Here is a 25,598-nt window from a genome sequence, read left to right as displayed (position 1 = left end):
AGTGGAATTATTGTTAATACCTATTTAGTATTCCAGAGTTATAGTCACAGTCACTATCACATAGAGCAATCTGCCCATGACCATACCAGAGCAGCTGTGATGACCTGTCAAATTTCCCAGGGGTCATTTAAACTTAATTTTGGTTGAGACATGGGACCTGGGGGTCTGGGAGTCTTCACTGGGATCCAGGCTGATATTCAGTCCAGATACCCAGATATGTTAACACTTGGAAAGCTGATCACAGGCTTTTGGCTGAATGACTTTTTCCCCTTCCTTCAGATGCTTTTGTTCTACCCATCAAAGCCAAACTCAAGCATTTCTCAGGCTCCACTAAAATGTAATAGGGTGAATTACCAGGTGTATAAATTGGAAATTCATAAAAATTCTGTTTCTAAACTTGGTCATTGCCAATTTTTGGCCAAACTGGGCTAGTTACCTAGAGTAAAAGATATTTAAAATGAGCCCAAGGAAGGAGTAGGTGTCACCTGAGCAAAGGATTGGGGAAGGGAAAGGCAAAGAGGAGAGAAAACAAGGTGAGTTTGAGAAACTCCAAGTGGCCCAGGAGAACTGGTGTCTGGTGGTTTTGTGGGGAGGGTTGAGGGGAAAAGCACAGATGAGGTCCTGAGGGTTTAAGGGCCCCTCAAGGGGATTTAGAACTGTATTTTTTAAAAAAGATTTATATATATATATTTTTTAAAAAGATTTATTTATTTATACAAGCAGGGGAGGGTGAGAGAGTTCACCGAGCCAGAGTGGGGAGCAGAGCAGGCAGAGGGACCGAAGTACACTGCTGAGGGGAGCAGCGGGCGGCAGGAGAGGTCTGCGCGCCATGTGGGACCCTCCTCCAGTGGCCGGGGAGCAGCCGGGGATCGAACCGGAGCTGCAGAGGCTGCGGGCAGCTTTGCAACCCAGCGCTCAAATGCTGCACCACTGGGGAGGCCCAAGATTTATATATTTGTGCATACAAGAACTGGGGTACAGGCAGAGATGCGGGGGGTGAGTGGATTCACCAGAGACAGAGTGGGGAACAGAATAGGCAGATTGACCAAAGTACACTGCTGAGGGGAGCAGCAGGAGAGTCAGGAGAGGTCTGTTTTGCCATATGGTTAGTTCCCTGGCCGGCTGGGGATCAAACTCAGGCTGCAGAGGCTGTGGATTGCTTCATAGTGCGGTGCTTACCCACTTGCACCACCAGGCAGGGCCTAGAATTGTATTTTGAAGGCAAGTGAGCAATTGAAGCATTTAAAGTGAAAGAGAAAAGGATTAGTTTTATATTAATAAAAAATCACCCTTGTTACAGTGTGAACTCTGGTTCAGAGAGGGACAGAAGTAGGCAAGAGGGGATATCAGTACATAAGGTAGAAGACAGAGGTTCATGTGAGCAAGAGTATGAAAATGACAGTGAAGAAAAGTAGATAATTTTTATACAATCTTTATCACTTTTAATAGACTTTAAAAAAAAAAATTCTTGCAAAGCAAGATATTGGTTTTATTTTTTCCCCTAAATTGTCTTAATTGGTCAGTTGTTTGCAAAACTACATCTTTTGGGGGGACATTTTCACCCTGCCATTGTGTACATGCTTTTTTTTTTCTCTTGGTTTTATTGATTTTCTCTATTACTCCCCTGTTTTAAATCTTGCTGAGTTCTGCTCTATATTTTATTATTTCATTTGTTGTTTAATTTGGATTTAATTTGCTCTTGTTTTTCTGTTTTCCCAAGTTAGAGGCTTAGATTACTAAATTTAGATCTGCATTCTTTTCTAATATATGCAAACAATGTTATAAGTTTTTCTGTAAATGCTGATTTTGCTACATTCCAAAAGTTTGGTAAGTTTTATCTTTGTTATTTAAAAATATCTTAAAGTTTCTCTTATTGTTTTGAAGTATGTTGTTTAATTTCTAGTTTGAGATCTTCCAGCCATCTTTCTGCCATTGATTTCTAATAATTTCATGTGGTCTGAGTGTATATTTTCTATGATTTCTAAATTGTAAATTTGTTAACGTGTTTATTAAACTATATTGGTGAATGTTCTATACAAGCTTGAGAAGAATGTATATTCTACTCTTGTTGGTGAAGTAATCTGTATAATCTGTAAATGTCAAATAGATCCAATTGAATATGGTGTTGTTCAAGTGTGTCTTTACAGACTTTCTCTCCATCAGATCTACTAGTTACTGATAGAAAGGGGATAGGTTTTAAAATGTATGGTCCTTTGAATTTTAGCCATTCTGATAGGTGTGTAGTGGTGTCTCCCTGTTGATCTAATTTGTTTGATCTTTATCTTGAAACAAACTTCAAACTTCAACCTCAAACTTACAAAAAGTTTGCAAGTAGAGTACACAGAATTTTTTTCTCTTCAACAATTTGAGAATTAGTTGCTTTTCTAATGCTCTATCATCTTGAACACTTTAGGGTGACTTTTTACACATTAACATAATAAAATAATCTATATCTTGCTCCAAAACTCAGTCAACAGTGCTAAGGATATATAAATGGTATATAAATATATTTGTATACATACATTACATCTATATTTATCTCTCTCTATTTTTGTGTATTAAAGATCCTAAACCGCATATCTGTACCTCCAGTTCCTAATCCAGCACATCAGGCTTCAATATAGTTTTGCCCCTTCCCATGTGGGTAACTCACTGCCATTCACATCCCGCTCTCACTCTGATGCCCTGGCCACTGCAGCAACCTGCTGTCCCAAAACATTGATGTTGGTGCCTACCTGCCTTGGTCCTACCTGGTAGATTTTGTATTTAATATTATGGAAGGAAAAGGGAGATAAAAGCAAGGTGGGAACTTGTAGACGAAATGTAACAGGGTAATACTCAGGGAAAGGGGAGGTTCCAGGTTCCCTGCCCCACCCAAAGGAAGGGAAGAGCTGGGCTGGGAGGAGAAGTAAGAGAAGACAGGGAGGAGGAAGGAAAGGGATCAAGGCCGCGAGGAGGGACAGGGAGCAAAGAACCCTGTGAGGAAGCTGCACTTGCTTATTGGTGTTGGACTTGTGCCAGGGACTTGGGGGACATGGGTGGAGACACTTGAAAAGACAGAAACATGAATGAGAGACCGTGGGGAGGCTGGCAGTGGCAGCTTTTACCTTGACTTGGGTTTTGATTTTGCTCTTTTCCTCCTAGGCTTGCCTGGCCCCTTTTTGCCCCTTTCCTTTGGGTCCCCATCAGAAGTTGCCTTAGACTTGTGGCAGGCTTTTGGGACTCTGGTCCTGCTTTGGGCCAACATTGGTTGGCAGGGCATTTACCCATGAGGGGTTGGGTAATTTGGGATGTTTAATTGGAAAATATTTTAGCTGTGTTCTTTCTCTTCTCTATATTGCACATGAATTGTATTATTTTCTGTTGAAGATCTTAGGCACTAGAGTATGTTTTGTCTTGATGCGGTGGATGGCAGAACCCATTTAGAGCAGACAGGTTTGGGGGCCCCGGGGTACCCCTCCTTCTGCCCACTAACAGAACAAGTGAATAGATTAGGAGACAAAGTTAAGTAGCATGTGGTGACCTATGAGATGTGGAGGTAAAGGAGGAGCATGAGTCAAAGATGCTGCTGAAACACAACTAGGTAGAGTGTTGGACCAGGAACAGGCTTGGGGAGTACATTGTGTAGGACAGAAATGGGGGGGTGGAGTTCAAGAGAGAAGGCAGATTTTGTATTCATTTGATTACATAGACTATTTAAAGAAAAGACCTTGACATGCATGATATTTCCCCATGTCTCTGAAACGTGCCCCTGTCTTCATTGAAGCACGTTTTCATTTTAGCAAAACTGGGTTCCTTTCTTACATAAATGCTAATGCAGAGAATATAGACACCAAGAAAGTGACTTCTTGCTTCTTACCCTGAGGAATACAGACTATTCCCCAGGGAATTTCAAACAAATATTTCTACAAAATTTACCTTTCTTTGGTTTACAAAGTGCTACTTACCCCCAGCAAGGGCATAATCTTTGAACTTTAAAAAATAAATATTACTGTCACTGATTTTTTTAAATAAAGGAGAATGTTAGTTAAGAGTGAAATGGTAAAGAATTTCAGGTTTTCAAATGTCAAACAAAAACAAAAACAAATCAATACTGCAAACTGCTTATGAAGAAACCAAATGTTCTAATCAACATTTTCATATTTGGCATTTCTTGACTGCCTTCATATGTCCCCTGGGCTATTGTAGTTTAACTTTTAAAAATAAAAATCCAATGTTCACTATTACCCCCATTTTTATAGTTCAGTGAATCCCATATAGTTCATCTGCTCCATTGATTTGCATTGCTAATGCCACTTATGGAAGACTATCAAGGATGCTTAGAGCACTTTTGTCGGTTTAGTTCAATGCCGCAATCACCTGAGGTAAAAGTACCAGTTATTCTGCTCCAATAACAAACTTAATAAATTTTTCTTTGGGGTTAATGTGTTCCCTTATTTCAATTTTTCTTTCTCTTTTCCTCTTCATTTCTAAAATGCATCATGTTTATTCCTATGCTTCATTTCCCATTCAGCCTTTGCATGTAACTGTAGATCTACAGGCTCTCCATAACCTATTGCATTCTCCAGCTCTGCCTGCCTCTGTTATTTTCAAAAGGATTCATAGAAAATTCTCTAAAGATGAAGTTTAGCCAGTTTACATTTTGCAGCTGATTTGGACTTCACAGATCAAGTAGTGGAGTGATAATGATAGAAAAAGAAGGTGGTCTTTTATTGAGCAATATTTATGGTTGAATATTGCTAAACAGGCTATATCTTATTTTATTTAATCTTTAGCAGAAATTTTGCAACTGGGATTATGATTGCTACTTTTACAGATTAAGAAATAGGTGAGGCTGCAAGAAGTAAAATAATTTGTCTAAACTCTATATTCTTTTTTTTTGCTTCTTCACTTCTTCTAGTTCTCCTGTAACCTATAGCAATCTGGCTCCAACATCACTGTTTATAGTTCAGCACCTGCATTAGCACAAAACCACACTCTGGTTCTCATCTTGCAAACACATTCACTGCTGACCATGCCCTCATCAAAGAGTTTCACTTGTGATCATGGTTGTTTTCAGACTGAGTTAATTCAAAAAGTTCAGAAGTGTTCATGGCACACAGGAAGCTGTAGTGTGTGTGTGTGTGTGTGTGTGTGTGTGTGTGTATAATACATATGAAACATTCTGTATATTATGCTTTTTTGACATCTTAAAAAATTCTTTTCTGATTAGAATTTGCCCCTTCTTGGACTGACCAATATTTAGAGATAGCTGAGGGCCCAGCTGGGAGAATGGCCATGTGTAAACCAATCATTTGACACCCAGACACCCCTATCTAGCCTTTCTACCCCAGAAGGATATATTCCTCTGCCTTCATTTCCCAGGACCAGGAGCCAGACAAGTAGAGACTACCCATAAAGCCCAAGGACTATTAAAATGATTCAAATCAGCCAATTCTACTCTGTTTACCCTGTCTTTCCTGCAGAAACCCCCAAAAGTCCATGACCTAACTGCTCCCATGCCCCCCGTATTCTTCCTCCTAACTTCTCTGGGTGGTGTGCTGTGTTTCTACTCTAAACCTGTCTCTTGTGACCATACCTGACTGACAATAAAAGAATATACAGAAGCCCTCATTAAGTGTTAGATGTTACTGATGTGTGTGATGGTTGTTATTCCAAGACTTTTCTGTTAGTACAATGATCAGGGTCTCTAGCCATCTTACAAATTATATATTCCTAGTTCCTTGTAGTAGTTTTTGTTTTCATTATTATACTTACCCTCAGGTGAGAAGGATCTTTGCTCTGGATTTTTCACTTTTTTTTTTGAGCATTTATAATATTTATTCAGTATATATCATCTAAACTATTTTGGAAGGTTTTTTCCAGTATGATACTTTTTAAAATTTTTTTTATTTTTATATTCCCCATACAATTGCACCCGCTTATTTTGACCCCAATCCCTCCTTTCCCTGCCCCCTCCATAGTGTGTCTCTGGTTTATAGTTTGTTGATTTTGATTTTTTCTTTCTTACAGTTATTCTTTTTCCTGGTCCCTTATTTAGGTTTTCTAGATTCCTGCTATGAGTGAGACCATCTGGTATTTTTCTTTTTCTTTCTGGCTTATTTTGCTGAGCATGGGCCTTCCAGCTCCATCCATGTTGCTGCAAATTGCATGAGTTTATCTTTTTTGATTGCTGAGTAATATTCCATCTTCTTGATCCAGTCATCTATTTTTGGGCATTTGGGTTGTTTCCAAAGCTTAGCTATTGTAAACAGTGCTTCTATAAACCACAGGGGTGCAGGTGCCCTTGGAATTAATGTTTCTGTGTCCTTTGGGTAAATACCTAGGTGTGGAATTGCTGCATCATATGGAAGCTCTATCTTTAGTAGGTTGAGGAATCTCCACACAGTTTTCCATAGTGTTTGGACCAGTTTGCACTCCCACCAGCAGTGCAGGAGAGTTCCTTTTTCTACATATCCTCACCAGCATTTGTTGTTGCTAGTTTTTTTTTTTTTAATATGTGCCATTCTCACTGGTGTAAGATGGTATCTCATTGTAGTTTTGATTTGCATTTCCCTGATTACAAGTGACTACTACCTCACACCATGCACAAAAACCAACTCAAAATGGATTAAAGAACTGGATATAAGACCTGAAACCATAAAATATATAGAAGGAAATATAGGTGAAACACTACATGACATGCACATCAAAGACATCTTTACAGATACATCACCCAAAGCAGTAATAGTGAAGGGAAAGATAAACAGCTGGGACTGCATCAAATTAAAGAGCTTCTGCACAGCAAAAGAGACAATAACCAAAACAATGAGAAATCCCACCGACTGGGAGAAAATTTTTGCACACAACACTAATAATAAAGGACTGATCACAAAAATCTGCAAAGAGCTAATGAGATTCAACAAAAACAAAGAAAATAATCCAGTCAAAAAATGGGCAGAAGAGCTAAAAAGAAACTTCTCCAAAGAGGAAATGTAAATGGCCAACAGGCATATGAAAAAATGTTCAACATCACTTGGATTTTTCACTTTCACATTTAAAAAATCTGTGATATTGAGATATATGTACAATAACATTAATTATAATGTACAGTTTGATTAGGATTTAAAAGATCTGTAGAATCATGCAATAATCATGACACAAAACATTTCTATCACCCCACAAATATCCTTGTGTCTTTTGGAATCAATTTTCCCCTCGACTCTTGGTCCTTGGCAACCATGAATCTTCTTTCTGTGGTTACAGTTTTGTCTATTCTAAAATTGTATATAAATGGAAGATATGCAATTTTTAGTTTTTTTTTGCATCTGCGTCTTCCACTTAGCATAGTGATTTTGAGATTTATCTGTGTGGTGCCAATACCAGTAGTTTGTTCTTTTTTTTTATTTTTTTTTTTTTTTTTGTACTTGAGTAGTATATGGTTAAATTATCTAAAAACCATGCATTCAACATTTGTGTTATTTCTAGTTTTGAGCTACTATGAATAAAATTGCTATAGACATTAGGATTTAGTCTTTGTGTGGACATATGTTTTTATTTCTCTGGAGTAAACACCTCAAAGTAGTGGGTCTAATGATGAGAGGATGGCTAACATTATTAGAAAATTCTCAAGCATTCCATAAGAGTTCCCATACCTCCACATTCTTTCCATAACTGTCTAGTAATTTTAGCTCTTCTTGAAGAGGTGTAGAGGTGACTTTTTGTGGTGTCTAATGGAACTAATTATCCATTCATGTGCATATGTTACTTTTCTTTGATCATGTTCTGTTCAAATTTTTTGTAGTGTTTTAAGAGAGGGGTTTTGTTGTTGTTGTTGTTTTGTGATTTGTAGGAGTTCTTAAGCATTTCAGGTACAATATTTTCAGCTGTGGTTTCTCCTAGAGTTTTTATAGGTTTAGGTCTTATTTCAGGTCTGTGATTCACGTCATTGGGAGTTAAGGCTCAAGGTTATTATTTTTGCTATATGGCTAATGCATTGTTTCAGGCCATTTTGGTGAAATGTCTATCTTTTTGTGAATCGAATTAATTAATTTCTCATTTTGTCAAAAATCAATTAGCCAATAATATGTGGGTCTAGTTCTGGTTTTTCTTCCTTTCCACTGAACTATCTTTTCCTAGTTTTTAAAAGTACAATCTTAGAACATTGATTTGACAAATATTCTATTCTTGTACAAGCAATTTTATGCTATACATTGTCTCTAAAGTTTGCTTTAGTGGCTTCTCATAAATTATCACATATTGTATTTGCATTTTCATTCTGTTTAAAATATTTTTTAATTTCCCTTGTGATATTTTTCTTGACCCATGTGTGATTTAGAGATGTGTTGTTTAATTTCTTTGTCGTTGGGGGGATTTTCCAGATCTTGTTATTAATGGTTTTTAGTTTAATTCTGTTATGGTCAGAGAATATTGTACAATTTTAATCCCTTTAATTTTTTTGAGACTTATTTTATAACCTAGCATATGTCTTTTTTTGGTAATGCTCATGTTTGCTGGAAAGGCATGTGTGTCCTGCAGCCTGGTGAACGGTTTCTTACATGTCAATTAGATCAAGTTGGTTGAAATGATTATTCAAGTATTTTGTATTCTTGCTGATTTTCCATTCATTTGCCTTTCAGTTTCTGAGGGAGGAGTGCTGCAATCTGATATTATAATTGTGATTTTATTTCCCTTTTCATTTATATTAGTGTGATTTTTTTGTTTCTCATTTAATTCTATGAATTTTGTTTGATATATATTGAAGTTCTGTTGATTAGGTCCATTAAAGTTTAGAATTGCTATGTCCTCTGCATCAATTAGTGTTTTTATTTTAATGAAATGTTTCTCTTTATTGGTGACAATATTTGTGTTATTTTTGAAATCTTTGTTTTGATAGTAACATAGCCCCCAGTTTTTTGTAGATTGGTATTTTCATTGTGTATCTTAATCAATTATATTTCAAAGGTATTAACAATGAGAAAAATATATTTTATATTTGCTCATATATTTATCGTTTCTGACATTCTGTAGTTCAAATTATCAACTGGTATCATTTATTTGCTTATGCCTGAAGAACTTCCTCTAACATTATTTATAATTCAAATCTCTTGCTGAATGCAGGAAAATGAACCCAATCACTGTTATACTTTAGGATCAGAGGGAAAATCAGGGCTTTTAGTCCCAGTCTTCAGAGAGTTGTTCTCTGACCCTCTTGTGGCTGTGTCCTTTCCTATAGGGTGAGGATTCTGTGGGGTTTGGGAAGTGCACACATGAAAACTAAGTTCTCCCTTTCCCTAGACCATATTCTGGATACATAGGGTCCAGGAATTTCCATTTAAACAGCACAAGTTGGCTTTCAATCTGGACTTCTTCCCTGCATCATCCTCTTGATGAGGGGTTTAGGGGTGGCTATTGGTGTGGTATGGGTGGAACTCCCATGTGCACTCCTGGCTATGGCTATCCACCTGCATGTTTGGGAATCCCCTTGTGATATGACATGGATCTGAATGGAAAAAGAAGGAAAGAAAGGCAACAGAGGTCAGCGTCTATCCAAGGTTCCACCTACTGGCATGCAATTTTGAGTCTAAGAACTCTAAATTTTAACATGGTATTTCCTCAACATTATGGTGATATTGTTTTCAAAGATGAGAGGATGCAGTGTATTTTAACTCTGTATGGGCTAATTTATAACTTCTAAGTGTTAGATATATGAAATTATGGACCGTTGCTTGCATTCTTGCTGTAGGCCTGGAAAATGTTGGGTACAGGATAGCTTTTTCTCCTTACTACTCTTTGGATGTATGTGTTTCTCCTGTATGTATGTATGTGTTGTATGTGTTTGGACTGGATGATATTCACTACTCCCCAAATTTCCACTAATAACTATAGGGCAGTAGAGGACTTCATTAAGAGAATGTCCTAAAGAGTCAGTGGAGACAAGTGGAAAAATAAGACTTAAATGACTTTCTGTACTGGAGTGGGGAAGAGGAAACAGTGTGTTAACCTGAGATTTTCACACAGAAATCAGAAAAGTTGGAGCAGTGTAGTGAGTCCATGCCCTAGAATCATTCTGCCTGGAATCAAATTCTATTTCTTCCATTTACTATCTATAAGACCTTGGTAAGTTTCTTAATCCATTTCTGCCTTGGTTCCTCATATATACTATGGTTATAACAATAGCAAATGCCTTATAGGTTTATTTTAAGGACCAATGAATTAATAACTTTAAAACACTTGGAAGAATGCCTGGAAAATATAAAGTCTCAATACATTTTATTTAATCTAGTTTTTTAATTATATTTTATTTTATACACTTTTTACATCATTTTTCATTTTTGCACAATGTATGCATTTTCATCTTGGCTATAGTCCCCATACAATTCCCACCACCCTTGTTTTGATCCTACTCCCCCCGCCCCCCTTCCCGTAGTGTGTCTCTGGTTTATAGTTGCTTTCAAAAAAGATAAACTCATGCAATTTGCAGCAACATGGATGGAGCTGGAAGGGATCATGTTCAGAAAAATAAGCCAGAAAGAAAAAGAAAAATACTGGATGGTCTCACTCATAGCAGGAATTTAGAAAACCTAAATAAGGGACCAGGAAAAAACCTAACTCTAATAAAGTAAAAATCAAAATCAACATTTTAGTTAATCTATTAATGAGGTTCATTTTTAGGTTCTGTTGGGTTCTCCGTGTGACATTGCTGCATATTTTAGAATTTTATAATCGTTTGCTACTATTAGGATAAACTATGGTTCTAGCTGCACTTATTGCAAAACAGGCTGAATTCTTACAATCCAATTTCCTCTTCCTGGGCACATGGTGAGAATTTATTTCCCAGCTTTTCATGCTGTTAGGTTAGGGTAATGTGATTGAGTTCTGGAAAAAGAAACATATACAGAATTTATGTATATCATTTTTAGGCATAGTCAGAAATTCTCTGAGTTCCACCCCTCTCACCTTCATCTGCTGACTGGACTATTTCTTGACTACCTAGAATTTGTAAAGTGCAAAGGAGTAAGAGAAGTTCTCGGGTTACTAAGTCACAATTTGCAAGGAAATGACTTGACAACTACCAACTGAGAAATATATTGCATTGGGCCTGAATTAAAAAAAAATATATATTTTTACTACATTAAGCTAATAAGATTTTGGGGTGTTTGCTGCAGCAGTTAACCTATTCAAATACAGATGTTTATATATGAAAGTGGGTTTTTTTTTTCTATAACAAAACATTGAAATATATGGAATTGGCTTAGCAACTGGCTGTGGTCAAAAAGGATACTAACGCTGGCAGCTGCAAAAATGGTAATCTTGTTATGCAGTGGCAAAACATTCAGTAAAACTTTTTCCTGGGAATACTTGGAAGGTAGAACATGTGCCTATTGAAATTGAGCTCTAGAAGAAATGAGAAACATAACTCCAGTGGTATGTGGTTTTCATTGACTGTGTTTGGCCAAGGAAAAGCTCAGGAAAGAATTGGCTAGTTTACAAACATAAACAGAAGGGAATAGAGAGAGTCTAGACATTCAGTTTTGTAGAGCTGAAAAAGTCAGTTGTTTCTAGAATCTGAGTAGTGAGAAATGGAATTTTTTAAAAAAGCTCCCAAACTCAAGCACTAAACAACCCAGTAAAGTGATTCACAAATAAGATAATGTATTACTATTCAAAAGTTGTAGCTTCACTATAGCTATTATTAGAGAGAGATTTGTATGTGGCAAAGAAGCAGAGAGATAGAGCAGATTTGAGAATTATCTCTAGGAAAGATCTTTGAATGTGGTTTCAGGCATATAAAAGTGCCAGGAAGCAAACAGAGCAGAAGCCTACTAAGTTTTTGAGGAATTTTTATTTCCAAATAAACCACAATCCAAACAAATAAACAAAAATAGAAAACCAGTTTTGACCACTCAGACTTCAAACACCCTTTGGAACTCTAAACTTTCATAAACTTGAGGCTGGTTTCTCAGGCTCTGAAAGGATGTGCTCCCTCTCTCTCACTTCCTGTGTGGACAAAGTGAATTGCTAGAGACTGTTGTATTTTAGGCTTTCCCCACTTGTTCCTGTTGTAAATGGTGACACTTGTTACTGTCCCACCATTGCATATTGGCAGTGTGTGTGGTAGTGGTAGAAAAACATTTTTTTTTAATTCATAGGTTGCCAGAACACAAGGAGCCACAACTAGCATAATGGAATGGCTGTACCTCATCTGGAGATCCTGATCTCTGACCTAAACCTAATGATAAGTGTGACTTGGGTTGTCCTCATTAATGAATGAGTGAGTATACTTTGTGTGTAAGAAAAAGACTGAGTTGAGAATTTAGTGACCAGAAGAAATCTATGGCACAGATTGACTAGATGCCCAGCAATCTTATTTCCTCTTTCTGAGCTGACAAGATTTAAAAAAGCATTTCTTTGTTTCCTTTGAAGTTAGGTTAAATCATTTGATCATCATTGGGTCAATGGTATGAAGTGAGGCATTCTATTTTCAGGACTGGCCACAAAACACTTTGTGCTCACCTCTTGCTACTCACTTCCTTTCCCCTCATTCTCTTTTTTACCTGTTATATGAAGATGTCAAGAGTGCCTTGAAACTACAAGATGGCAGCAATTTGGTTTCCTGAGATGCTTCATGGAGAAAAAGCTGCCTAGGGAAGGTCCACCATGGAATTTTATATGCCCCCCCAAACTTCAGTAATGTTAAGTTACTGAAATTTTTAGGGGTGGTTTTTCCAACAATTAATATTCTGAGTAGCAGACCACACCACATGTTGTGATGATACGGAGTTATAACTTATAATGTCATCTTTGTTGCTAGAAATAGAATGAATGTAGTTTCCCATTCTGATCTCCAGAATAATAATCAAGCCCTGAATAATTTCAAACACTATAAAAAGTTTAGAAGGAGCATTAATTCTTGTGGTTATTTGAGAGCTTATCTTAGTGGTAGAGTCCTCTGGGATTTCAAGAGAGATATCTGAAGGATGAACACGAAAAGGAATCAAAGAATTTACCACCCTCAACTCAGTATTTTTGAGAAAATAAGTATCTAAAGAAGGAAAATAAAAGTATGATGCATATGTCAGAATTATTTGGTTCAAGGATACCACATCTCTTTCCCATGCTCACAAGAGTTCTTTTGTGAACTCTGAAGTGTATTTAGGATGTAGCTTGACAAGTGAATAAGTGAAAAAATCTATTTTTACTACATTAAGCTGATAAGATTTTGGGGTGTTTGCTACAGCAGTTAACCTATTCAAATACAGATGTTCGTATATGAAAGTGGGTTTTTTTTTATAACAAAAAATTGAAATATATGCAATTGGCCGAGCAACTGGCTGTGGTCAAAAAGGATACTAACGCTGGCAGCTGCAAAAATGGTAATTTTTAGAAGTGTGTGTGTATGTATGTGTGTGTCTGTGTTTCTTTCAGGTTGTGCTATTCTCATTGCAGGGATATCTTTAAATATTGGTTGGAATAGTCTATGGAGAGGTTGCAAGGTCAGAATTGAAAAAGTGGAGGGCCTCCCTGGTGGCACAAGGGGTTAAGACACAACCTATGAAGGCTCTGGAGCATGAGATCGATCCCCGGCTGGCCAGGGAGCTACCCACATGGCACAGCAGACCTCTCCTGTCTTACCCACTACTCCCCTCAGCAGTGTATTTCAGTAGATCTGTCTGTTTTGCTCCCCACTCTGTCTCTGGTGAATTCTCTAACACCCTGCATCTCTGGCCTGTACCCCAGCTTTTGTATGCATAAATAAATAAATCTTAAAAAAAAGAATTGAAAAAGCACATATAATAGCATAAAAGCCTCATGGCAGAGTATAAGAGCCTCAGAGGACAAAGTATTTGTTGTAGTACAATATCTAGAAGTTACTTATCTTTCATCACTGTTCAACATTGCCTATGGACCCAGATAATAGTCTGGTAAGTGGAGATGTTGCAACATCTTACATTATACATATGGTTATTAATTATTTTATGATAAAAATAGTCTTTAGCCAGGGACAGATCCTGAACATAACATGGAAGGAATTATTCTTAAAGAATCAGTAACTTGAAAATATGTGAATCCTATCAATTTTTTCTAAGCTATCAGATGAATTTTAGTGAGATATTTTTCTGGAAACACCAATAAGATAAACAGCATGAATTCTTTCCCTGATGCAACTGACTATGGATAAGAAAACAAATTCTCTTTCCACTGTGTGAAGCCATTGCAAGTGAAAATTTTACGTTCACATCTGCAATGAAATGACTCTCAAAAATGTCACCAATGACAAATCGGTGATTCAATGGACTTTTCGGTCATCTTATTTGGTCTTTCAGTAGTATTTGACACTTTATGCTATGCTTTCCTTGGAATAGCATTTCCATTTGGATTCCATGACTTCTCACTCACCTGTGTTTTCTTTCTTTTTTTTTTTTTAAATTTCTTTTTTATTTATTCAATAGCTGGGGTACAGGCCAGAGGCGCAGGAGGGTGAGAGACAGAATGGGGAGCAGAACAGGCAGACAGACCGAAAGCACTGCTGAGGGGGGCAGCAGGTGCGACAGGAGAGGTCTGCCATGCCGTGTGGGAATCTTCCTGGCCATGGGGGAATTGAACCCACGCTGCAGAGGCTGCGGACAGCTTCGCAGTGCTGTGCTCAATCTGCTGTGTCAACTGGGAGGTCCCTCACCTGTGTTTTCTTTAATCTGTCTAGTTCTTTTCTTTTGCTGATTTCTTCTCATCTCCCTGATGTCTGCATAAATGTTAATGTTCTCCCAAACTTGCTCTATAAACCTTTATCTTTTCTATCCATGTTCAATTTTTTTGAGACCTCACGTACTATCTTGGTTTTAAATGCCATCCTTATGTTCATCATTTCCAAATTTGTAGATCTAGGCTGTGCTATTTTTCTAAACTTCAGGCTCATATATCAAAATGCCTACTGGAAAACTTTTTATTTTCTTATAGCAGTCATCTCAGATTTTGCTCCTGATACTCCATTTCTGACCCTTCTACTCATGTGTCCTTTTCATAGCCATGAATCACAGCTTAATCTTTCTAATAGCTTAGGCCAAAGACTTTCATATAACTTTAATTCATCTCTCATAGTGCATTTTATATGAAAGAACAAGTCCTTTTTTTTTTTTAATTTTCAGTGTATATCTAAAATATAACTACTTTCCACTATCTTGTATTTCTGCTTCTGGTTATGATTAGGAGCTTATAGCCACACCCTTCTTCAGAGAAAAACTAGAAAACCTGGATAAAAGACAAGAAAATCATTTTGAAGGTATCAGAAAACTCTGATGCTTCTAGGACTTGAGTGGCTGAAATCTCATAGGGAAGAGAAGTTAATGAGGCAAGTTCAAAATCTTATGACATTATTTCCTTTATTTGTTGATTCATAGACTACATGGTGTGAAAAAGTTAAAAAAAAAAATCAGGGCCTCCCTTTTGGCGCAAGGGGTTAAACACAGCAGTATATAGCTACCCGCAGCCACTGCTACCTGCAGCCACTGCAGCACAAGTTCGATCCCTAGCCAGCCAGGGAGGTGACCCACATGGTGCAGCAGACCTCTCCTGTCTCGCCGCTGCTCCCCTCAGCAGTGTACTTCAGTCAATCCACTTTGTTTCTGGTGAGTCCTCTCACCCCCCACACCCACACCTCTGGCCTCTACCCCAGTTCTTGTATGCATAAATAAATCTTTTAAAAAAAATCAGCAAAAAGTGGTAAAAAGAAGGCAAAGAAGATGATTAGAGCCTTCCTCCATTTAATATCAGCGATTAAAGATTACAAGGATTGATAATCTAAGAATGCAGAGTAAACAGAAACACAGAAAGGCAAGTTTGATAATCTGGACTGTTTTTTCCTACCAAAGTATTTGTCCATTCATAAGATGTTAAAGACAGAGTGGCCATAAAGCTAAGCAGACTCCACCTTACCTCCATATCCCCAATCTCTTAGGGCTAGGGAAACAATATAAATATTCAGAGTTCTTGTGAACATAAAAAGATTTCAGTTAAATCTCCTGAAGGTCTACATTAGAAAAGCAATGGAGAACTGGGAATAGGTAAGACATTTCAAGGACTGAAATCCAGCCTTGAGTAGGTTAATTTCCTACTTAATCATTCAGGTTAAGATGATCTGCTAAAGGGCCTCCTTGGTGGCGCAGGCTGTTGAGTGCCACACTGTGAAGCTGTCTGCAGCCTCTGCAGCGCAGGTTCAATCCTGGCTGGCTGGTAAGAATCCCACATGGCATGGCAGACCTCTCCTGTCATTCCCGCTGCTCCCCTCAGCAGTGTATTTCATCAGTCTGCCTGTTCTGTTCCCCGCTCTGTCTCTGGTGAATCCTCTCACCCTCCTGAGCATCTGCCCTGTAACCCAGTTCTGGTATAAATAAATAAATCTTTAAAAAAAAATTAAAAAAAAGATGATTTGCTAAAAGTTTAGGTTTTTGCTCAAAGTTTCAATCTTCTCTAGAAGATAACACCCTCCACAGTTGCTATATTTTTTTCATGACATGTTATTCAATAAAATTTAGTCAGTAACATACATTCAATAAAAAGTTACTTAGCAAATCAAGAGATGACTAAAGTCAAAACACATAAGTAGACCTATGATGGATCCAGCTATTTGAGGTATCAAATATGGATGTTAGAATATCTGTGATTAGTATGTTCAAGAACATAGATCATGAAACTGATAATTTCAGCAGAAAACATGAATCAGTAAACGCTATACCAGTACGAAATTGATAAACATTATAAGAGAAGCTAAGGGTTTCATTAATGAATTTAAATATCAGATTAGACATGGATGAAGGGTGATTTAATAAACTGGAAGAAAGGGCAGAAGCAAAATGTACTAAAGCCCAGAGAAAATTGATGAAACTGTTGTAGAGCAACCCCGATACAAAACGGGGTGCCTGACTGTGGATCCTCACCCGCGCGCTTAAAAGGACTTATCAATGCTCTACTGCAGGCACACGCGAAAGGTTAATAAAGGTTTATTTACAAGGGAAGGGAAAATGAGGAAATGTACAGCTCAGGGAGAAAAGTTGGGAGACAAAGTTTTAAATGAGTCCTACCCGATCTGCCGATCAGGAATCCCAAAATGGCGCTCTGAGAGCTGGCCACGAGCCAGGAGATGTGTAGCCAGGAGGCGAGTGACAGTCAGCCCCCCAAGGCCCATGTGTTTGGTTTTTATATCCAACCTGGCTGCCCAACTCCACCCTCAGGTCCCAGCCACCTTCCCTTTGGTGGTGATGGGATTTGTCTTTCCCAATGTCTTGATGGCTTTAGTCTGGAGTGGGGGTGGAGTCCACAAAGCCTGTATGGGATTAACTCAGGACATCATTTCCCCCTAACAAAACTACCAAAGACAATGTAAATGACTCATGAGACAGGAAAACAGTCTGATGTAAATATAATTGGAGTGACATGTAGGGAGGGGGACTAAAATAGAAAAGAAGCAATATTTGAAGTCCTAATACTGAGAAGTTTCCAAAACCAATGGAAGAAATCAACTCACAGATTCCATAAGTATTTGAACCATAAGCAGGATAAATCCCGAGACAACCTCACAGAGGCATTTCATAAGGTTGCTGTAACAATGACAAAGAGAAAACTTCAAAACAAGCTAGAGAAAATATTGCCATTAAAAAAAATAAATAAGTAGCCCATCAACTGACATTTCTCAGGATGATGCAGATCAAACAAACAAACAGAAAGGAATAACATCTTTAAAATTCTGGGGAAAAATGTCAATCTGTTATATAGTAGACACCCAAGGAAAGGTAAAGAAATTCAGAAGGTCAAATTGTAATGTGTCAGCTATATTCTAAAGATAAGCAGTGAGGAGATAGTGTGATAGAGATTTTGGTAAACATCAGATTTAGAGTATCCTGCCAGATAACACTAGAAATTTGCAACCTCCCTATAAGCCTGAACTATTATAAGCAGAGACAATTACTGAGCTCTTGTCTTATCTCAATTGCATTTCCAGTCTGTCAAAGAGAAATTGCAAAGTCTTCTCTATCAGACTGCATAGTAGGAGAGAAATTAATGATGTGGAATTTTCTCCACAGAATAAAGATACAAGTTTGCATGAGACAGGTGAGCCAAACCGAGGCATTGTGAGTTAGACATCAGAATTCAATAATCTTGGAACTTGGGCCCTAAATCAGTGGATTTAGAATGGTTTCTTAAATGAATTCCTTTGGTGGAGGTTTAAGGACCAACGAGTTAAAGAAGAGTCAGATCTGACTGAATTATGATACATCTGGACAATGAGGAATGATTTTACCCAGCTGTTCAGGAGTGCCAGCTGGCATGGAGCAGAATATAGCAGTCTAGGGAGGATTGTGAAGAACAGATGGGATGTTTGGTGAGAGATCATTCCAATGTACTGGGTTTCACCTTTTTTTTAAAAAAATGTATTGTGTTTATTGCTAGGATGGGTATTTTTTTTCTTCCCTCGAGTAAGGATTTATTAGGGAGAGTAGCCCGAAGGAGAGTGTATGTAAATTTCTGGGGGTCAAAAGAGGACTCTATAATGGTGAGATTTCTACTGACTGGTAAGAGCCAACCTCGTGTTCAATGTTGCGTATGACAGTCTGGAATTTGTCACAGCAGGAGTATTTACTACACATAAAATTTGATAACTGTTATAAATCAGGCACTTATCCCTAACCCATTCCCCAAAAGCCAATTGATAGACATCTGTCAGTATACCATTGAAATCATGTCATATGCTGAAATTTCATAGCATGAATTTTTAGGACAATTATTGGGATAATCTGAACAGACAAAGATGTATCTTTTAAATGCTAATATCTTCTATAGCAACTGAAGGCCAGACTTTCACGATCCAATTTTTGTTTTTCTTTTATCTTTTGGAGCTTTCCCTGGTTTTATAATAAACACTTAGATGCCTCTTATTATTTCCTAAAGATGACAGGTGAACTAATCAGCATATAATATATTTATATCCTCATTTTCTCTAATATTCTCTAAAGTCTTGGTTTAGACTTTCAGTCTTTTTTGTGTCACCCAATTCCCTCAAACATTTAGAATCACATGAGTACTAGTAGAAATACAGACTCCCAGGCTCCTTTTCTTGAGATTTAGGCTCAGTTATAAGAGAAGACGTGGAAAGTGGAATCTGTTTAACAGGTGATCCATAGTGTGAATGATTCTGATTCTTAGTTAGATTTTTTTTTCAAAAGATTTATTTATTTGTACAAGCACTGGGTACAGTCAGAAGCACGGGAGGGCGAGAGAATTCACCAGAACCAGAGCAGGGAGCAGAACAGGCAGAAGGACCGAAGTACACTGCTGAGGGGAGCAGCGGGTGGTAGGAGAGTTCTGCGCGCCATGTGGGACACTCGCTGGGTGGCCAGGGATCAAACTGGTGCTGCAGAGGCTGCAGGCAGCTTCGCAACCCAGGGCTCACTGCTGCGCCACCAGGAGAGGCCCTTTAGTTAGATTTGTCAGATACTCAGATACAGAATAAAAACTGGAATTTCTAATCTTGGAATGCAAACCCAGACATAATCTGTGCTCTACACATTTCTCTAGGTTTCTCTCTCATTATTTTTCAATATATCATTTATATTTTACACATTTTCACCAAAAATGTATTGTGTTGCAACTGTGTACCAGAGTCTGTCATAACTGCCAGAAATTTCAAAGGTGAAAACAGACAAATATCTCAACCTTACAGATATTTGTATATAGATAAGTCAAATATTACTATTTTGGTTTGCCAAACTTACTATTCTGAGACTTGCTTGCACTTTAGTTTTATATGTTTATTTGGGTGCCTTCATTTAGTTATTTTCTCTGATATCTTCTTGTGTTTGTGCCATCATCATTTCTAGCTTGTTCTTCCATTATACAAGGTTTACTTCCTTGTCTATCTTTCTTACTAGACTGTCTCTCTTACTACACTGCTGTGAGCCAAGTCACCGAGTGGCTCAACTAATGAGCAGCACAGCAGAAATTTGAATTTGACAATATCTGACTCCCAAGTCATGTCTTCTAATCTATACTATTCTCTCTCAATGAAGTACGGTTCACCTTGTCAGAGGAGTCTTTCTTTAATCATCAAGGAGAATGAAATGATACTTGATGACGGAACTACTACCTGTCCAGAGGGAGATCTGCCAATTAACCACTTTAGCTGATCAATATTTAGCTAGATTGTAAAAGAGTATTCTTTCAGATTTATTGAACAAAAGAAGAAGATAAAAATCTCATATCTTGGCCTAATACAGATATAACTTTGCCCTGCAGATGTATTTACACTAACTAGGGAAGGTGATATTCTAGGTGATACTGCTTCCTAATATTAATCTAACCAATTAGTCTTAAATTCCTCCCCTTTTTATTTATAAATCAAGCACAGTATTTGACACACAAAATTCCTCAGAAGTATTTCAGAAATAATGGATTACAAGAGAGGCTGATATATTTTGGCAAAAAATGAACATAACTCACAATTAATTTAAACATCTACTTTATTGAGGAAATTAATGTGACTCATGATTATTACTCTTTAGCATAAAAAATTGGGCAGCAAAATATAGTAGATAAAATTTAGAGTGACTATTCTGTCATCTGATTTGGGAAATGTGTGCTGACTCTGCTAGTTCTATTAAAAATGGTTTTTCAATAAGCACTTGAACTAGTTTGGCACATCATTTTAGAGCTGTGAAAAAAGGACCATTTTTAATAAAAAATGTCTTCCTTTCTAATTAATTCATGGTGTTACCATTAGAGTATCCTTTCTGTATTATAAATTTGATAGTCACCCCCCCTTGCTGAAAACTTTTGATGACTTCACTTTTCCTTTAAGAATATGTGTAAATTGCTTAACATGTAAGTTTCTAAAACTTGATCAACAGCAATCTTTCCATTGAAAATACATTTCACTCTTCTCTTTATTCCAGATACACATTACATTCTTTAATCACACCAGATTGCTTATCCATAATGCCTATTAATTCCCACCCGTGTGTCCTTGTTCAAACTATTTTATTTGCCTATGTAATTTGTCTCCTAGTTTTATGGCAAACTCCTATATATTAGCAGTGTTCCCAATTCCTCAAGGTTTATTCATTGTTTTCTCATCTATGTTCACCCATAATTTTTACATGTATTTGTGAATCAAAATCCAGACATATTATTTGACAAGAGCAGGTATAATTAAGGAAACAGAAGAATCAAAATGGTTTTCAGAAAAAAAGTTTTTTTAAAGATTTATTTATTCATTTATACAAGAACCAGTGTACAGACCAGATTTGCGGGAGGGTGAGAGGATTCACCAGAGACAGAGCGGGGAGCAGAACAGGCAGAATGATGAAATACACTGCTGAGGGGAGCAGCGGGTGAGAAAGAATAGGTCTTCCTAGCCATGTGGGCACCTAGCTGGCCAGCCGGGATCGAATTGGCACTGCAGAGGCTGCGGACATCTTCACAGTGTTGCGCTCAACTGCCTGTGCCACCAGGGGAGGCCCAGTTTTCAGAAAATTTTTGTATGGGTGCCATAATTATAACATTTATCACTAGTACCTTGAGCAATTATTATATATATATTACATATAAATATAAATCTATGAATAATTCCTTGCCTGCCATTCACCTATGTATTCATTCAACAAATATAGTCAAGGGCCTTTCCACAGAGAGTAACATATAAAAAAGAAGTGTGTGCTTTCATGGGACTTACATTCTGTTGAAAGAGACAGGAATGAAACAAACAATAAAATAATTTTAAATAGGGGTAATTACTATGGAGAAAATAAAAATAATTAGTATGAGAGAATTACTTGAGAGGTGTGAGTGGGCAACAAATAAATCATTTTAAAGATTTATTTATTTATGTATAAGAACTGGGGTGTAAGGCAGAGGTGCAGGAGGGTGAGAGGATTCACCAGAGAGACTGGCAAGCAGAACAGGTAGATCTACTGAAATACACTGCTGAGGGGAGCAGCGGGTGAGGCAGGAGAGGTCTGCTGTGCCATGTGGGTTGTTCCCTGGCTGGCCAGGGAACGAACTCATGCTGCAGTGGCTGGCGATAGCTTGATAGCACTGTCTTTAAGCCCTGTGCCACCAGGGAGGCCCAAATGTGGGCCAATTTTGGATGAGATTTCTTACAGAGAGATGAGACAAGCAGTGCAATAGAAAAATGCAGAGAGGATTTGAATGAAAACTTCACAGGAGAAGAAACCCTGTTGCCCACAAACATATGAAAAGATGCTCACATGTAGTAGGTGAAATTCAAATGAAAATTAAATATTTTTGCATTCATTATACTGACAATATTAAAAAGAGCTATAAAACCCATTGCTGGAGAAGATTCAGGGACAAAGTTCTTCACAGTTTTGTGGTTTTGCAATGCTTTACAGCATTTCCAGAAGGCAATATAGAAACATGTATTAAAATCTAAAGTATATTTCTCTTCAACCTCAAGATTCTATTCTTGGGAATCCACTTCAAACATAAGTGCCCATTTATAATGTCTATGTCAGAGGATGTTTTTGTTGTTCCATTGTTTATAGTCACTAGAACTGGAAATAAAGAGAAGGTTCTTTGGCTGACAAATTTGCAACATATTCATGCCATGAAATATTATGCGATAAAGAAAAAGAATAAAGCACAACCCTCCTAGATGATTTGGAAGAATCCCTAAATTTTAATATCCTTTAATATCCTATTTTTTGAGAAAATAAATGATGACTAAAAGACATTTTGGATCTCTTTAGGTTTTAAACAGATTTTTATTTTATTAATCAAAACATTATTAATATATATTTGAAATAAGGTAACACATATTTGTGGGATATACCATTTTTCAGTGTCTATATGCAATGATTACAGTACATAGGGGTTTGTAGGAAATTGACTATGTGGCTTCTAAAGAATCAATAGTTTTTATATTTGGAATGAATGAGTTGGGCCATAGGAAGAAAACATTATATGGGACTTATTCATCTATTCCATTTTTTTTAGGAAGTGTAATTAATACTGTGGGGTAGTGTGAGAGGAGTGAGAGAAAGTGACTTCTCCATGGTAATTTCCATCCCAATGCAGATAAAAGTCTGCCCCTGGTTTCCAGAGTGCAAAATTGTGCTGATTGTATTTGCTGTTCTAATTCTCAAGTGACATGTAAAAGCACACTCAGGAAAATCTTATATATATTTATAATAAAATATTCAAGCATAAAAAGAAAATGATAACAAATACCTATAGATTTGACATTGAGAACAAACAGTGCTAAGGTTTTATCCTATTAGGCTTTTTAAGACATAAAATATTACAGGAATTGTTGAAATCTTCACAACTCTCCCCAGTCTCTGCTCTATTTCAATTGCTTCAATGGTATTCTAATGAATTCTAGCTGTGGTTTCTCTCTCCCTAATATGTAGAATCCATCACCGTTTCTCACAGGAACCTGAATAACAAGAGCAAAGCTATTGTACTTCAAAGCAAGGGGGATCTTTATGTTGCATTTTTTCTTCGTCCCTCTTCTAGAGAAGAAAGGCATCTTCTCTGCTCAAATGAAAGAGCAATAGTATGCATTTTCTCTACCCACTTTGTGGTGTAGCACAATGCAAATAACTTCTGTGGTATGTGGATGTTATGGAGTTCCCATTAACATTACACATCTGAACCTTTGTTTTCATGCTCTTCTTGGGAAATAAGGGGAAGACTAACCTTACTGAGACCAGGCCTACATTATAACAACAGTCAGTTGAGATGCTAAATGTTTATTCAGTCATATGACTTGCAAATTAGTAAGCTGGTTTTCAAAATCCATTTTAATATGGAAGATTTCAAATTCATACAAAAATATGGGGAATAGTACAGTAAACGCTCTTGAACTTCATCCAACTCCAATAATTATCAAATCAAGGCCATCTTATTTTCTCCCTAAGCCTGACACTTCCCCCATGACTGTATTAATATGAAGCAAATTTCAATATTGTCTAATTTCATCCACAAATATATCAATATGGATTGTTGCAGGGTAAGGATTATTTTTTAAAAAATCACAAAAATACTATCAACTTTCAAATATTATTTTTTCTTGATATTATTAAACATTAAGCACTGTCAAAATTTCTTTGATTCTCTCAGAGTCTTTGTTTGCTTTGAATCAGGACATAAGTAAATTCTGTTGTTTGCAACTGGTTGATATATCTTTTAAAATCTGTGACTCTAGGGCCTCCCTGGTGGTGCAAGGGGTTAAGCATCAGCACTATGAAGCTATCCATAGCTCCTGCAGCCTGAGTTCGATCCCCAGCAAGGGAGCTACTCACCTGGTGTAGCAAATCTCCTGACTCGCCCGCTGCTCCCCTTAGCAGTGTATTTTGGCCTACACCCCAGCTCATGTATGCATAAGTAAATAAATCTTTTTTAAAAAATAAAATAAAATAAAAGCTGTGGCTCTGTAGGTTCGCCTCTATTTTTCCCTTTTTTATCCTTAATGTTTCTTGTTCAACAAACCAGTTCTTTTGCCCTGTGATGTTTCCACACTTGGCTATTGTTGATTGCATTTCTGTAGCTTCTGTAAGCATGCTATTCTGTGCCCTGTATTTCTTGTAACCTGGAAGTTCGATTTAGAGCCTCTATTAGATTCAGGTTTGATTCATTGTCTTGTTTCTGGACCAGATTTAACTAATTGTAAAAACACCATTGATAAAATCAATGTAAGCTTTATAGTAGAGAGGTGAGGAGAGAGGGAAAAGGGCATTTTTCTGAAGGAAAAATCCATGTCTTTGAAATTGTGATCTTTGATGTAGGTCCTATCTAGCATCTTTCCAACTGATCAGATTTTATTTTACTATTTAGGGTATGGCTGTGAGATATAATCAAGAACACAGTTGCCTCAATGATGGATCTGAGAATGTGACTGACCTTGGGCTGGTCACAATTTCTTATCTTTAAAGTCAGTTTCACATGGATAATTCAGTAGCATAATTCGGGGGGGGAAGGTAGCTCATTTGGGAAAAAAAAGATGAATATGGGACAAATGTGCAAATCTCAACACTCTAGTTCTCATGATATCCTTACCTAATACAGAGGTAAATTTGGGGGTAGTCCTTTCTGTCTGTGACAGAATATTGGAATGAGAAACAAATGCAATAAAATTTAACAAAGGAAATTTTGAGTAGCAGTTCTTCAATAATGGAATCCCCTTCACTTAGTTTGAAAATACAAAATGGTGAGGGAAGATTTTTGAAGGAGAGGGCATCTGTGAGGAATGATATGTTGTAAAGCAAATCTTTCACCTGGTGAGGAGTCCTACAAGCAGCCTCCAAGGAGCTTTGTTGTGACCCTCCACCTTCCTACAATGATCGAGATTTAGAGTGAAGTAGATCTGACTAGCAAGTTGGCAAATGAAGAAGATAGGAGAAAGCAGCATACGTACTTGGTGGTAGAACGTGGAGAAAGTTGTTGTTGGGAAGGTACTACCTGCTTCCCAGAATTTGTCTAGATACTTAGAGGGACAGAAGATTCCTGTGCTGAGAAGTTGGAGGTGACATGGAGTTCTAGTCATAATCTAGAACTAAAAATGAATTTACGTAACTCAAGAAAGGAACTGTGAAGAGAGATTGCCAGAA

At 37.3% G+C, this 25,598-nt stretch overlaps 1 long non-coding RNA gene across 2 annotated transcripts in view; it reads left to right on the top strand.

Moving 5' to 3' along the window:
* The window catches only part of LOC129146772 (uncharacterized), a 133,928-nt gene that overhangs the window by 43,900 nt on the left and 64,430 nt on the right, over positions 1–25,598 (top strand). The window contains exon 3 of one of the 2 annotated variants that reach the window (XR_008553972.1): positions 12,132–12,238. The exons of the other annotated variant lie outside the window; for it this stretch is intronic. This is a non-coding gene — a long non-coding RNA (uncharacterized LOC129146772). Of the gene's footprint in view, positions 1–12,131; positions 12,239–25,598 lie in introns of those variants that run through there. 2 annotated transcript variants of the gene reach the window in all.

The sequence above is a fragment of the Talpa occidentalis genome, unplaced genomic scaffold (genome assembly GCF_014898055.3).
Source record: "Talpa occidentalis isolate TD23 unplaced genomic scaffold, MPIMG_talOcc4v2.1 talOcc4.4, whole genome shotgun sequence".
Classification (NCBI taxonomy): Eukaryota; Metazoa; Chordata; class Mammalia; order Eulipotyphla; family Talpidae; genus Talpa; species Talpa occidentalis.
The sequence above is the reverse complement of the archived record's forward strand: the minus strand, read 5'-3'. Positions and strand labels throughout refer to the sequence as shown.